Raw genomic sequence first — 11,780 nt, forward strand, 5'->3', positions numbered from 1 at the left:
AGGAGTTGAAGTTTAGATCTCTTCACAGTGCTTGTGCCTTCATGGGTTGTTTCCAATAGATCACATGCATCTTTAGATGTCCCACGCATACTTATTTAATTAAATATATCCGGGGACACGGCATAGTAGATGGCGTTCATAGCTTTAGCTTTAGCAGTCTGTCTTTCTTTATCAAACGTCATCCACTTTTCTTTGGGTTTAAGTTTTGAGATAGTTGCGCCATTATCAAGTACAATTTGTTCAGTTGGTGACACATATCCACTTTCAACGATATCCTAAACATCTTGATCCAAAGATCTCAGAAAGTAGTGCATCCTAACCTTCCAGTATGCATAATTTGAGCCATCAAATACTGGAGGTCTAGTGACTGATGAGCCCTCTCCTTTGGCCATATTCCTAACTTCAGTCAAGATCACTCTCTAGGCGGTGAAGCCCTTAAAGAGAAACCTGGCTCTGATACCAACTGAAATAGCGGTGAAGACTGCTTTAGTCGAAGTAGGAATATATCAATATGTCCTAGAGGGGGGTGAATAGGACTTTTTGAGGTTTTATGGTTTATTTAAAATCGTATTACACTAATCCTAATAACAGACACATGTTAATATTACTCAAAAGTAACTCTACTGGCTTCCAAGCCCGGTAGAGGATCCAATCACAAACTATTTAAGAAGTAAACAATATTCAACTAGTTTATGATGGATATGACTGTGTAAGTGTTTGACGTGTGATCACAGATATTAAGATATGAAAATATTAAAGCAAATCACACAAACAAAAGAATAACAATCTCAAACATAGTCATTTTTATAGTGGTTCGACTACTTGTTTACTCCACTACCGGTAACCGCACTCAACCCTTGAGTGTACCAGATTTCACTAAGGAGGTTTCACAGCGGTTCACCTCAAACCTAAGGTTTTAAATCAGGTTCACCTTCAACCTTTACAACCTACACTGAAGTCGACAGTTTATGCTCTCACTAGCAAGGGTCAACATAACGCACCCACTTTTAGGTACACTGGCAAAGGATATACCACAAGACCCTGAGGTTTCACTCGGTTCACCTCTAACCTAAGGTTTTAGAGAGGTTAACCTTCAACCAGATGTTTATACTCTCCACAGAGAAAGGGTCCACACAATGCACCCACCACGTACACTCCCGCTAGAGGCCTCCTACGAGGGCTTGAAGTGGTGAGAAACACCTAAGACCCAATCCTAAAAAGGAATGATCACAAGTGTCCCCTGGACTCTAATAACTTACAAATAAGTGGATGAGTCTCATTCAGCACGTTGACAAAGATCTCCTCCTTGTTGATGAAGAGTCTTCGACTTCCTTGATCCACAACACAGATGATGTACCAATACGAGGCTTCTGGTTGGGTCAAGGTTAGAACGAAATCCTACTCTATAAAATATTTTCCTATAAGGAAGACAGAGTGGTTCCGATTATGCATTCAAGGCATCCCAGCTCAATGATTTACCATTAAGATAGTTGTTGGAGGATCCTTGAATGCGGAAGTTCATTCCCCAATCCACTCTATTGAATATTAATGATGAGAGTGGATTGGAGGATGAACTCCCTCGAGAGAAAGAGCTTTAGGTAAATGATGTAAGGCTTGAAACACACAAAAACACTCTCTTCTTTCTCTACCAGCAACAATAGACAAGCTCTCTTTAAATAGGCAAAAGGTTCCAACGGATATAAAATGGTCACATTTATGACAGAGTTTGATATCATCGAGCATATACTCTTAATAGCATCGATGGTCCGCTCGATGACACAAACTCGATGTCATACGCTTTTGAAACCTTTTGCCAACTAGTCGATGGAATCGAAACACTTGGCGATTGCTCGACACTTTTTATCCTCTTTTCGATGATATCATTTTAGGCATCAAGGACATCGACAGAGAAGGTCGATCATATCGAGATGTGCATCGATAAAATTGACAAAGCAAGAAAACTTAGAGATTTTTTGATTTTCGAAAAAATTTTCCTACTTAAAAACCCTATAATGTTCTAACTTGTTTTAAGGGTTTTATTCACCTGGTGTTTTGGGATATGGGATGTGAGGCTTTAGATTTACCTATGGCAAGCTTGCACACATCCAGTTGATGCAAACGCTTGAATTGATCTTCCTATGAGGCTCTGTAGTCTGATTGACCCAACACACACACTAATTGACAAACCGGGGCACTTTCAATCTCCCTCTTTGTCAATTACGTGACAAAATACCAAAATACCTAGAACAATATCTAGACAAACACATCCTAAATTGTGTGTACATGCTTTTTACACAATTTTACAATTTCTAATGAAACCATGTACACAGCCTAGTATCTGCTCCCCCTAACGGCAAAACTCCCCCTTGCTTACTGCAGCAGCTCCCCCTATCACCTGCAACACCATTCAAGCAGATATACAATTTTCCATTCAAGGAGTTTGAACTGTTCTCCCCTTTTTTGTTAGTCATTGACAAAGATATTGCAGTTGATATTGACAGAAGTGTGATTTATTTGGGAGAACCAACATTCAAAGGAATATGCATATAATAGATAGATGTAAGATGATCGAATCAGTTTAATCAGACATTATTTGCAGCAAGTATGTATGCATATCAGATAGAATAGAGCAGTGATATAGCAGATAAAATAGTCATTTAAAAATATCACATGCATTCCATAGCAAAACCAGCGGACAGATGAGACATAATCATGGCAATAAAAATATTGAATTATAACAACCATATTCATCAGTATCAAACAAAATATACACTGCCCAAGGTTGGCAGCAGTAGAACAAAAAACCATCAAAAGACTAAGTCTTTCTTCCTTAGAAGTATAGTAATGCATCACACTTATGCATGAGCAAAGATCATTCAAAAAGATATTAATGCCCTCAACGTTTCAGTGAGAATCCTGGTTTGTGATGCTTTGGACATTCTATAGACAATTAACAACCTCTATAGTGCTGGAAGAACATTCAGAATTTGTTGTATATCATGTTGCACGATTGCCAGCATGGTTTTGATCTCCAGTAAATGGACTTTACACTCATCCAGCTATTTCATCATGTAGGATTGTCTATCAAGCAAATCTTGTATAGTGGCTCGATTGATGACAGCCTGAATATTTTCCTCAGAGACGGGGCTGTGAACAGAATAGTCTTTGTCTGAGCTTGAATTGATTCCACCACGAGGTGTATTGGCAACTATATTGCAGATGTCTTCTTGATTAAACCAAACATGCAGGTGTGGGAGATCATTAGTAGGGGGCAGCCCAAATTGTCATGATAGCTTGGTCACAAGACACGGGAATGGAAGGATAGTGATGGATTCATCTGAAGTTACCCAAATCATTTGTTGTAGAATAAGAGTGGGTAGGCAGATGTGAATACCGAGATGAACATCATACAAAATATTTAGCATGTATGGAGAAAGCATGTTGCCAGAGACTTCACAGGGATAGACATTTGTGCTGAAAATGTTGTGAAGAGCTTTGTATGTGGGGTTGAGATATTTAACATGAAGGATATTCTTTATATTACTCGGTATAATAGCTCCATCACACAGTGCTTGAGTAACTTCACCCCATACACCAAGGCCATTCATATTTCGTTCTGATACAGGTATTCTAGTGACCTCTACTCCAATCAGTTGGCTTATCAGTCTAGGAGTGATGTGCTCGATCTGATTTGTGACAGGGACTAAAACAATTGGAAGACTATTCTCAACATTGTAGATTAGACTCAAAAACCAATGCACCAGATTATGCTGAAATTCTCCACCAAGATTCATAATATTCCCCCATTCGATTAGTTCTAAGAGATTGATGATCCCAAAAGGTATAATGCTCTTCCTCTAAACTGACCGTTCTGCCACAAAACTCAAGTTGAAAAGTGGAGATGAGCCAGTTGTTTCATTCTTTCTGTAACGACCTTGGAAATTTTTGTGCTAATCTTTCCTTTAGTTGTTTTTGGGGTAATTAGCGCTATACTCGATTGCTTGTGAAATTCGCATCAATCACTTTAAATTGTATCTGCATGGTTCTAAACTTGTAGATTAGTTAGCACTTTGTTGCTCTGAAATCTGGGATCCATCGCTAAATCCAGTTGTTCTGGAAAATTTTTGGAAGATCTGGATCGGACCTGGACCGCGCGTCGAAAGTCTGATAGCGATGATCTTAGGCTATTGCGGTCACCATGTTGGGCTTGACCATCACCTCAAAAATTAAGTCCATGTGATGTTCTGGGTCGATTTGATTGAGTTCGGAGTGAAGAGTGTGAGAACGGTTGGAGATTTATTAAGCTTTTATGAAATCTGAGTCGTGTCGCTTGCGCGATGATTTTAAGCTATCTGACCGTTGAATTCTGACCCAATTTCACCCTCTGATCAAGGAAGGTGGCCCAGGCATGGCCTTGTGCTTGTGAACCTGATCGAGATTCCGTGACTGTTGAATTGAGTGTGGTACGCCACGGCTGATCTGAAGAGCCGGTCGGTACGAAAACTCAGCCTGACCGAGATCCATGGTCAATGAGCTTAAGTCTGACCTTTCGTGGTTATAGGCCCACTAGAAGTGCTTCATTGGATCGTAAGAGGCTGGTTTTGGTTATACCCTAAGTATACCTTGACCCTGGGGTTATTTTCATCAATTATAGGCCTATTTATAGTCCTTAAACCCTAGCCCTCTTTTCCATACGAATTTTCTCTAACCCTAGCTTGGAAAGAGAGTGGAAAAGAGAGAGAAAGTGAGAGAGAAGTTGGTGAATCATCTTGGATTCTTTCCTATTCTTCTGCATCCTTGAACCTTCACTTTGAATCGTTATTCTGACGATTCTGAGTTCATCTTGGGGTAAGTTAACCTAACCCTAATCTGTGTTAGAGCTTAGAATAGTCTTGGTGTTGTTGTATCTCATTTCTATTCTTGCCTTAGGTTATTCTGTCGCCGTTGACGAAGACAACTCGTCTGAAATCAGTTCGGTGTTCTTTCTTTGCTTAAGGTGTGGACTTTAAGTGTATAGGTTATGGTTTTTAAGGCTTTCAATGCCAGTTAATGATTTATTCTTGTTATGGATGAGATTTCGCATGTCAAATGTTATGTTTATGTTGCGTTCCTGATATGCATGTGTTATATTGAGATTTGTGTATTCTATGTGTATGTATAAAGTACCGTATACGTATAAAATATGCACTTGTGTTTGCCATGATTATTTGTCGTGTATGTATGCTAGATGTATGTATGACAACTCCTTGGTAAAAGGAATTGTCCAAATGCTTATTTTTCAACATACGTCATGTATGTTGTACCATGTATTCTAAGTGTTTGTAGAAATGCCTGAATGATCTAAAGTGTAACTTATTACACTAATTGCGGGCGTTGAGAAATGATTCTCAACACTCCTATTGATGTGCATGATTTCCTTTATGCAAGTTACATTCCATGTTATTTAAATTCAAGCATTACTTATGCTTACATTTATGTTAAGTTAATATTCTTCAGATGCTTGAGTACCACTTGATTTAAGTTGTTGTTCCATTACTGTTTTACGTTCAATATGAATATCTATTGTAGTGTAATATGTGTGGGACTATGCATTAGTCCAGGAAATCGGTAATCGGCCTTAAGATCGTGGCTGAGGTTGCTTTCGCCATGTAGGACGTATTAGACAAACCCGAGTCGTATTAGAGTTGGCGGCAGTGGTTTGGCCACGCGGAGTGTTTGCGCACTCTATGTCGTTCAACCCAACGTGCGCTCGCGCTAGTCGAGTTTGTCAAGTAACCCGATTATCCGATGTATGTTCACCATGTATGGACGCTACTGCTTGAATCTAGGGTACCAAACTTACTAGTGAAATCCTATTAATTATGGTACCTTGATCCGCTAAGACTCATGAGCCGGACATGGTGGTATGGGACACCGTGGTCGAGCTGTCGGCCTACGCTTGGGTGACGAGCCTCCCCGTAGTGACCAGTGAGCAACTAAACTCATGAGCCGATTATGGTGATATGGGACACTATATTCGTGCTGTCGGCCTACATTGATTGGTGACGAGCCCTTTGTAGTGACCTCGAGCATACCTGGATACCGCAATGAGGTGACGAGCCGAACTGTGGTAATAAAGGTATGAAAGGCGTGCATTGATTGGTGACGAGCCCTTTGCAACGACCTATAACCATATGATCGTATGAGATGTCTAGGACTGACGACCCTAGAATAGATCACTGTTTGGATGGTGATATGAGGAAGGTATCTTAGCTTCCCAATCCTGCTGTATGAAATGGACTAGTAACAACTTAGTAATCATATCCATGCACCGCATTTGCATATACTTTGTAGATGTGGCGCACTTTGAGGTGGTGTCATGCATAACGTAAGATGAAGATGCTGAGGGTGTGCGCGTGAGGGCACGCATCATTTTACATACATCCTTGCATTAACAAGAGTACTTAGGATTTATTTAAATGTTCTGCTTTATCATTACTGCTTGATTGAACTGATAACATGTTAACCAGTGCCTTATTGTTCCACTAAGTTGATCACTCACTCCCACGTTCTGGGGCGGTGTTAAACACCCACCAAACTCTGTCTTAGGTTCTGATGTTGCAGATGTGGATGCGACTTCTGAGGCAGAGTGGGAGATGGATGATGATGAGGCTGCTTTCTCTTATATGCAGTTTTCAGACGGGTTTTAGCGAGCCTTGTTCTGATGCGTGGGACTCTGGGATTATTTTTGGGATTTAAATGATGTAACTTGATACTTGTAATTTTGATAAGTAACACTTTCATATGACCTGCTTGGTGAATGTACTTCAGGGATTTACACTTGTACACATATATTTCTATAAGTCTTCCGCTTGCTTTCTTCACTTATCCCTGAATTATATCTATGTTTTGGCTTAATCTATTCCATGTTTTATGTACTAATACAGTCAACATACATCCATCATTAAATATGTTGCATAAGTGATGTTTTGGAACTCGGGAGCTGAGTTATGCTCGACCCCCGAATTTCAGGGCGTTACACTTTCCTTTCTTGCTTTTCATTGAGGATTGTTGTAGGAGAACGAGTTTTTTAGACGTTTTTGTTTGAAAGGAAATTTGTTCTTAGAAATGTAATCCTATTCCAAGACCAACCAGTAAGTCTCTTTTTCCGTTCCTTCGTCTTTAATTTTCCAGTAACCGTCGATATCATCGAGAATTTTTTCGATGACATCGGGGTACCTTATTGATATTCTCAATGAAGATCAAAAGGAAGTTCAATCATCCCGACGATTCAACTTCTCGAGAGATCGTCGATGGCATCGATTTTTGGTGATACAATCGAACCAGTCACTTGACTTATCGATAGATGTCTCAAAGGTGAATGTTTTAAAATTTCAGCATTTAGACAGTCTTTCATATATACTATTAGTACCTCTATGTATCAATAGTATACACAGTAAAATTTAGTATAATCAATGCACACACAAAAGCTATAAACATTTGAATGGTAAGGAACCTCAGATATATCATTTTGAGCTCAGCAAAAATTGCATCATTTCAGCAAATATCCTATAAGGGCTTGAAGGGGTGAGAAACACCTAAGACCCAATCCTAAAAAGGAATGATTACAAGTGTCCTCTAGACTCTAATAACTTATAAATAAGTGGATGAGTCCTATTCAGCACGTTGACGAAGATCTCCTCCTTGTTGATGAAGAGTCTTCGACTTCCTTGATCTGCAACGTAGATGATGTACCAATACAAGGCTTTGGGTTGGGTTAAGGTTAGAACGGAATCCTACTCTATAAAATATTTTCCTATAAGGAAGATAGAGTGATTCCGATTATGCATTCAAGGCATCCCAACTCAATGATTTGCCATTAAGATAGTTGTTGGAGGATCCTTGAATGCGGAAGTTCATTTCCCAATCCACTCTATTGAATATCAATGATGAGGGTGGATTGGAGGATGAACTAGCTTTCGGTAAATGATCTAAGGCTTGAAACACACAAAAGCACTCTTTTCTTTCTCTACCAGCAACAATAGATAAGCTCTCTTTAAATAGGCAAAAGGTTCCAACGGATATAAAACACTCAATTTATGATAGAGTTCGATATTATCGAGCGGGTTCGATATCATCAGGCGTATACTCTCGATAGCATCGATGGTCCACTCGATGACACAAACTCAATGTCATACGCTTTTAAAACCTTTTTCCAACTGGTCGATGGAATCGAAACACTTGTCAATGTCATTGGATTTCGAACTCTGATTTCATCGATGAGAGGTTCGATTCATCGATACTTAAAAGCGAGAGAGACTTGCCATGAAATATTTCAGGTTTTCAAAAATGATCGAGGGACCATCGAGATCATCGAAATTTGGATATCAATGATATCAATATCAGAGTCGAGGCATCGATAAATCCAGCGGATTTCTCATTAAGCCTGTTGGACAGTTTATGTCTTTGTTCGATGCAATCGACCTAGTACCGATATCATCGATATTTGAATATCGATTCTTTCAAGAGACCCCCGATCATAGATAAACTATCTTGAAATATTTTGCTAGAAAAACTTAGCGCCTTAGACTGATCTCATCGAGAGCCTTCCGATATTATCGAGATTTGAATTTCGATGGTATCGAGGAGGTTTCGATATATCGATGCATATATGATATTCTTAAGGAAAAACAGGGATGCCGAAAATCTATCTGTCGATATTATCGAGTCACCTTCGATGGACTCGAGATTCAAATATCAATGATATCGATATGTGGATCGATACATCGATAAATCAATCCAGAGATATATGCGATTGCTGGACACTTTTTGTCCTCTTTTTGATGATATCGTTTTAGGCATCGAGGACATCGACAGAGAAGGTCAATCATATCGAGATGTGTATCGATAAAATCGACAAAGCAAGAAAACTTAGAGGTTTTCTGATTTTCAAAAAAGTTTTCCTACTTAAAAACCCTATAATGTTCTAACTTATTTTAAGGGTTTTATTCACCTAGTGTTTTGGGATATGGGATGTGAGGCTTTAGATTTACCTATGGCAAGCTTGCACACATCCGGTTGAGGCAGACACTTGAATTGATCTTCCTATGAGGCACTGTAGTCTGACTAACCCAACACACATGCTAATTGACAAACCAGGGCACTTTCAGTATCTTCAGTACGAATGTGTATCCATGTGACGCTAAAGAAATTGGACTCAACCCCTTTGTGCTAAATGTCCTGTATGATTTATATCAAGAGGATCTTGTGTGCCTACCAACTCTTATCTTAGAGCAACTGATTAGGATAATTAAAGGGGATCATCTTGATACACTTCCGTTTCCGTCCCTCATCTATGAACTCGCACACTGGGTGGGTCTGTCGATGATATCAGATAAAGTAGATTATGGTTCGACCATGATGCAGTTCAACAAGTGTACATTTCAGCCTATTCTCATGTAGATAGTCCTCCACCAGTAGGTGCAAGCAGCCAGCAGCCAAATATGCAAACGCCATGGGGATCTAATCGGACACCCCTCCATAGTCCTAACTCAGCCACAAATCGTCAACATCATGTACTTGAACGCCATCTGCTGAATGGACTAGCCGGGATTGACAAGTGGCTCCACAACTGTGAACGATGACTGTCTGGGATTGAGGATAGGATAGACGCTCTCCAGCACACTACGCAACAAATTGTTGAATTGTTGATGGTTGGAGGACCTCGAACACTCTAGTTGGTGAAGGAGTAGGCGTTTGGATGTGTCCATGCATGGACACTGTGATTACTTTTTACAAAGACAACATACCTTTCTATCTAACCTTGCATATTTTGGGTTATTCGCTATCCTTTGTTTTGATATACCCATGGTTAAGCTAGATAATTTGTTGGGTTGGGATGGATGTTGCAAATACTGTCAAGCTTGGGCAGTTTTTATTTTAGATATTTTTGTTGATTGTTGTTTGATAATTCATATATCTCTACTGTCATGATTATCTGTTCTCAATTCTTCCATGATCTCTATGAACTGCTAGTATAAACTGTGATTATCTTCTCCTACATATTCCTTAACAATTGAGAATTGGTTTGTGATTTATGTCATTTAAAGATATACTGTTATTTTTTGTTAAAATCACATCTCTCCTTTAACCTGGTATGCATAAATGGTTTCCATGCAAATAGAGATGTCATTAACTATTATACATCTATCTCTTACTGATTATGCATTTTCGAGATGTATCTGGTATGCATGGTAATATCTGGATCTTTATTGGTTCTCGCATATCTTTATGTTACAACTTCAATCAACTACTATTGAGATATTACCCTTCGCTAATGATTGACAAAAAGGGGGAGAACAAATTCCACAATGGCAGAGAAAATTGTGTGTATCTATGTATGAATAGTGATACAGGTGTTAGGGAGAGCAGCTGCATGAAGATAAGGGAGCAGCTACATATTTGTGTATTTCAACTTACAGTAACATTGTAAAATTGTGTAAAGAGTTATGTACACACAATTTAGGGTGTTGGTCTAGATGTTGTTATAGGATTTCAGGTGTTTTGTCACGTAATTGACAAAGGGGGGGATTGAAAGTGCCCTGGTTTGTCAATTAGCGTGAGTGTTGAGTCAGCCAGACAAATGAGCCCATAGGAAGATCATTCAAGTGTCTGCCTTAACAAGATGTGTGCTCAAACTTGTCAAAGGTAAAATTAGCCTCACATCCCATGACCCAAAACACTAGGTATATAAAACCCTTAAAAATGGATAGAATAACTTAGGGTTTAAGGTGTGAAAACTGTTCTGCAAAATCAGGAAAATCTCTAAGTTTTCTGCCTTTGTCTATTTATCGATAAGTGGTTCGATGAAATCAAATTCTATTATCGATGTCCTTGAAACTCACTCGATGTTATCGAAATGAGGACTTCAAATGTCCAGCAACCAAAATGCATCTTAGGCTGAATTCTCGATGAATTGATGACAGGATCGATATCATCGACTTTCCAATCTCGATTCCATTAAGAAGGTTCGATAAAATCAACATTTTGTCAGTTTGTGTCCAGAAAGCAATTAAGAAAAAATCATGTGATTATCGATGTCTTGAAGGGAGTCTCGATATCTTCAAATTTCAAATCTCAATGATATCGATGGTCCTTCGATGATATCAGATTAGGAAACAAATCTGACCAGCAAGCTTTCAAGTAAATTCTTTTAAGTATCGAGGATCACTCAATGACATCGATATTCAAGTATCGGTCATATTAAGACCAGGTTAATGTCATCGAAATAGGACACAAACTGTCCAGCAAGCTTATAGGAAAATTCCTTGAAAAGATCGATGAATCAAAACTGTTATCGATATCATCAATATTCAAAATCAGATGATATCGAGGGATGCTCGATCATATCAATACCTATTAAGTTTCATGGCAAGTCTGCTCTCATTTTTTCAAATGTCGAGGAATCGAACCATGCGTCAATGAAATCGGAGTTTGAAATCCGATGACATCGAAGCATGTTCAATATCCTCGACCAATTGGCAAAAAGGTTCAAAAGCATTTGACAGATTGAGTTGGTGTCATCGAGTGGCCATTCGATGTTATCGAGAGTGTACGCTTTATGATATCGAAGCCTGCTCGATGATATCGAACTCTATCAAAAATATGACTGTTTTATTTCCATTAGAACCTTTTTCTTATTTAATGAGAGCTTGCCTGAGGTTATTTGTTGTAACACCCTGAAATTCGGGGGTCGAGCATAACTCAGCTCCCGAGTTCCAAAACATCACTTATGCAACATA

The sequence above is a fragment of the Magnolia sinica genome, chromosome 1 (genome assembly GCF_029962835.1).
Source record: "Magnolia sinica isolate HGM2019 chromosome 1, MsV1, whole genome shotgun sequence".
NCBI lineage: Eukaryota > Viridiplantae > Streptophyta > Magnoliopsida > Magnoliales > Magnoliaceae > Magnolia > Magnolia sinica.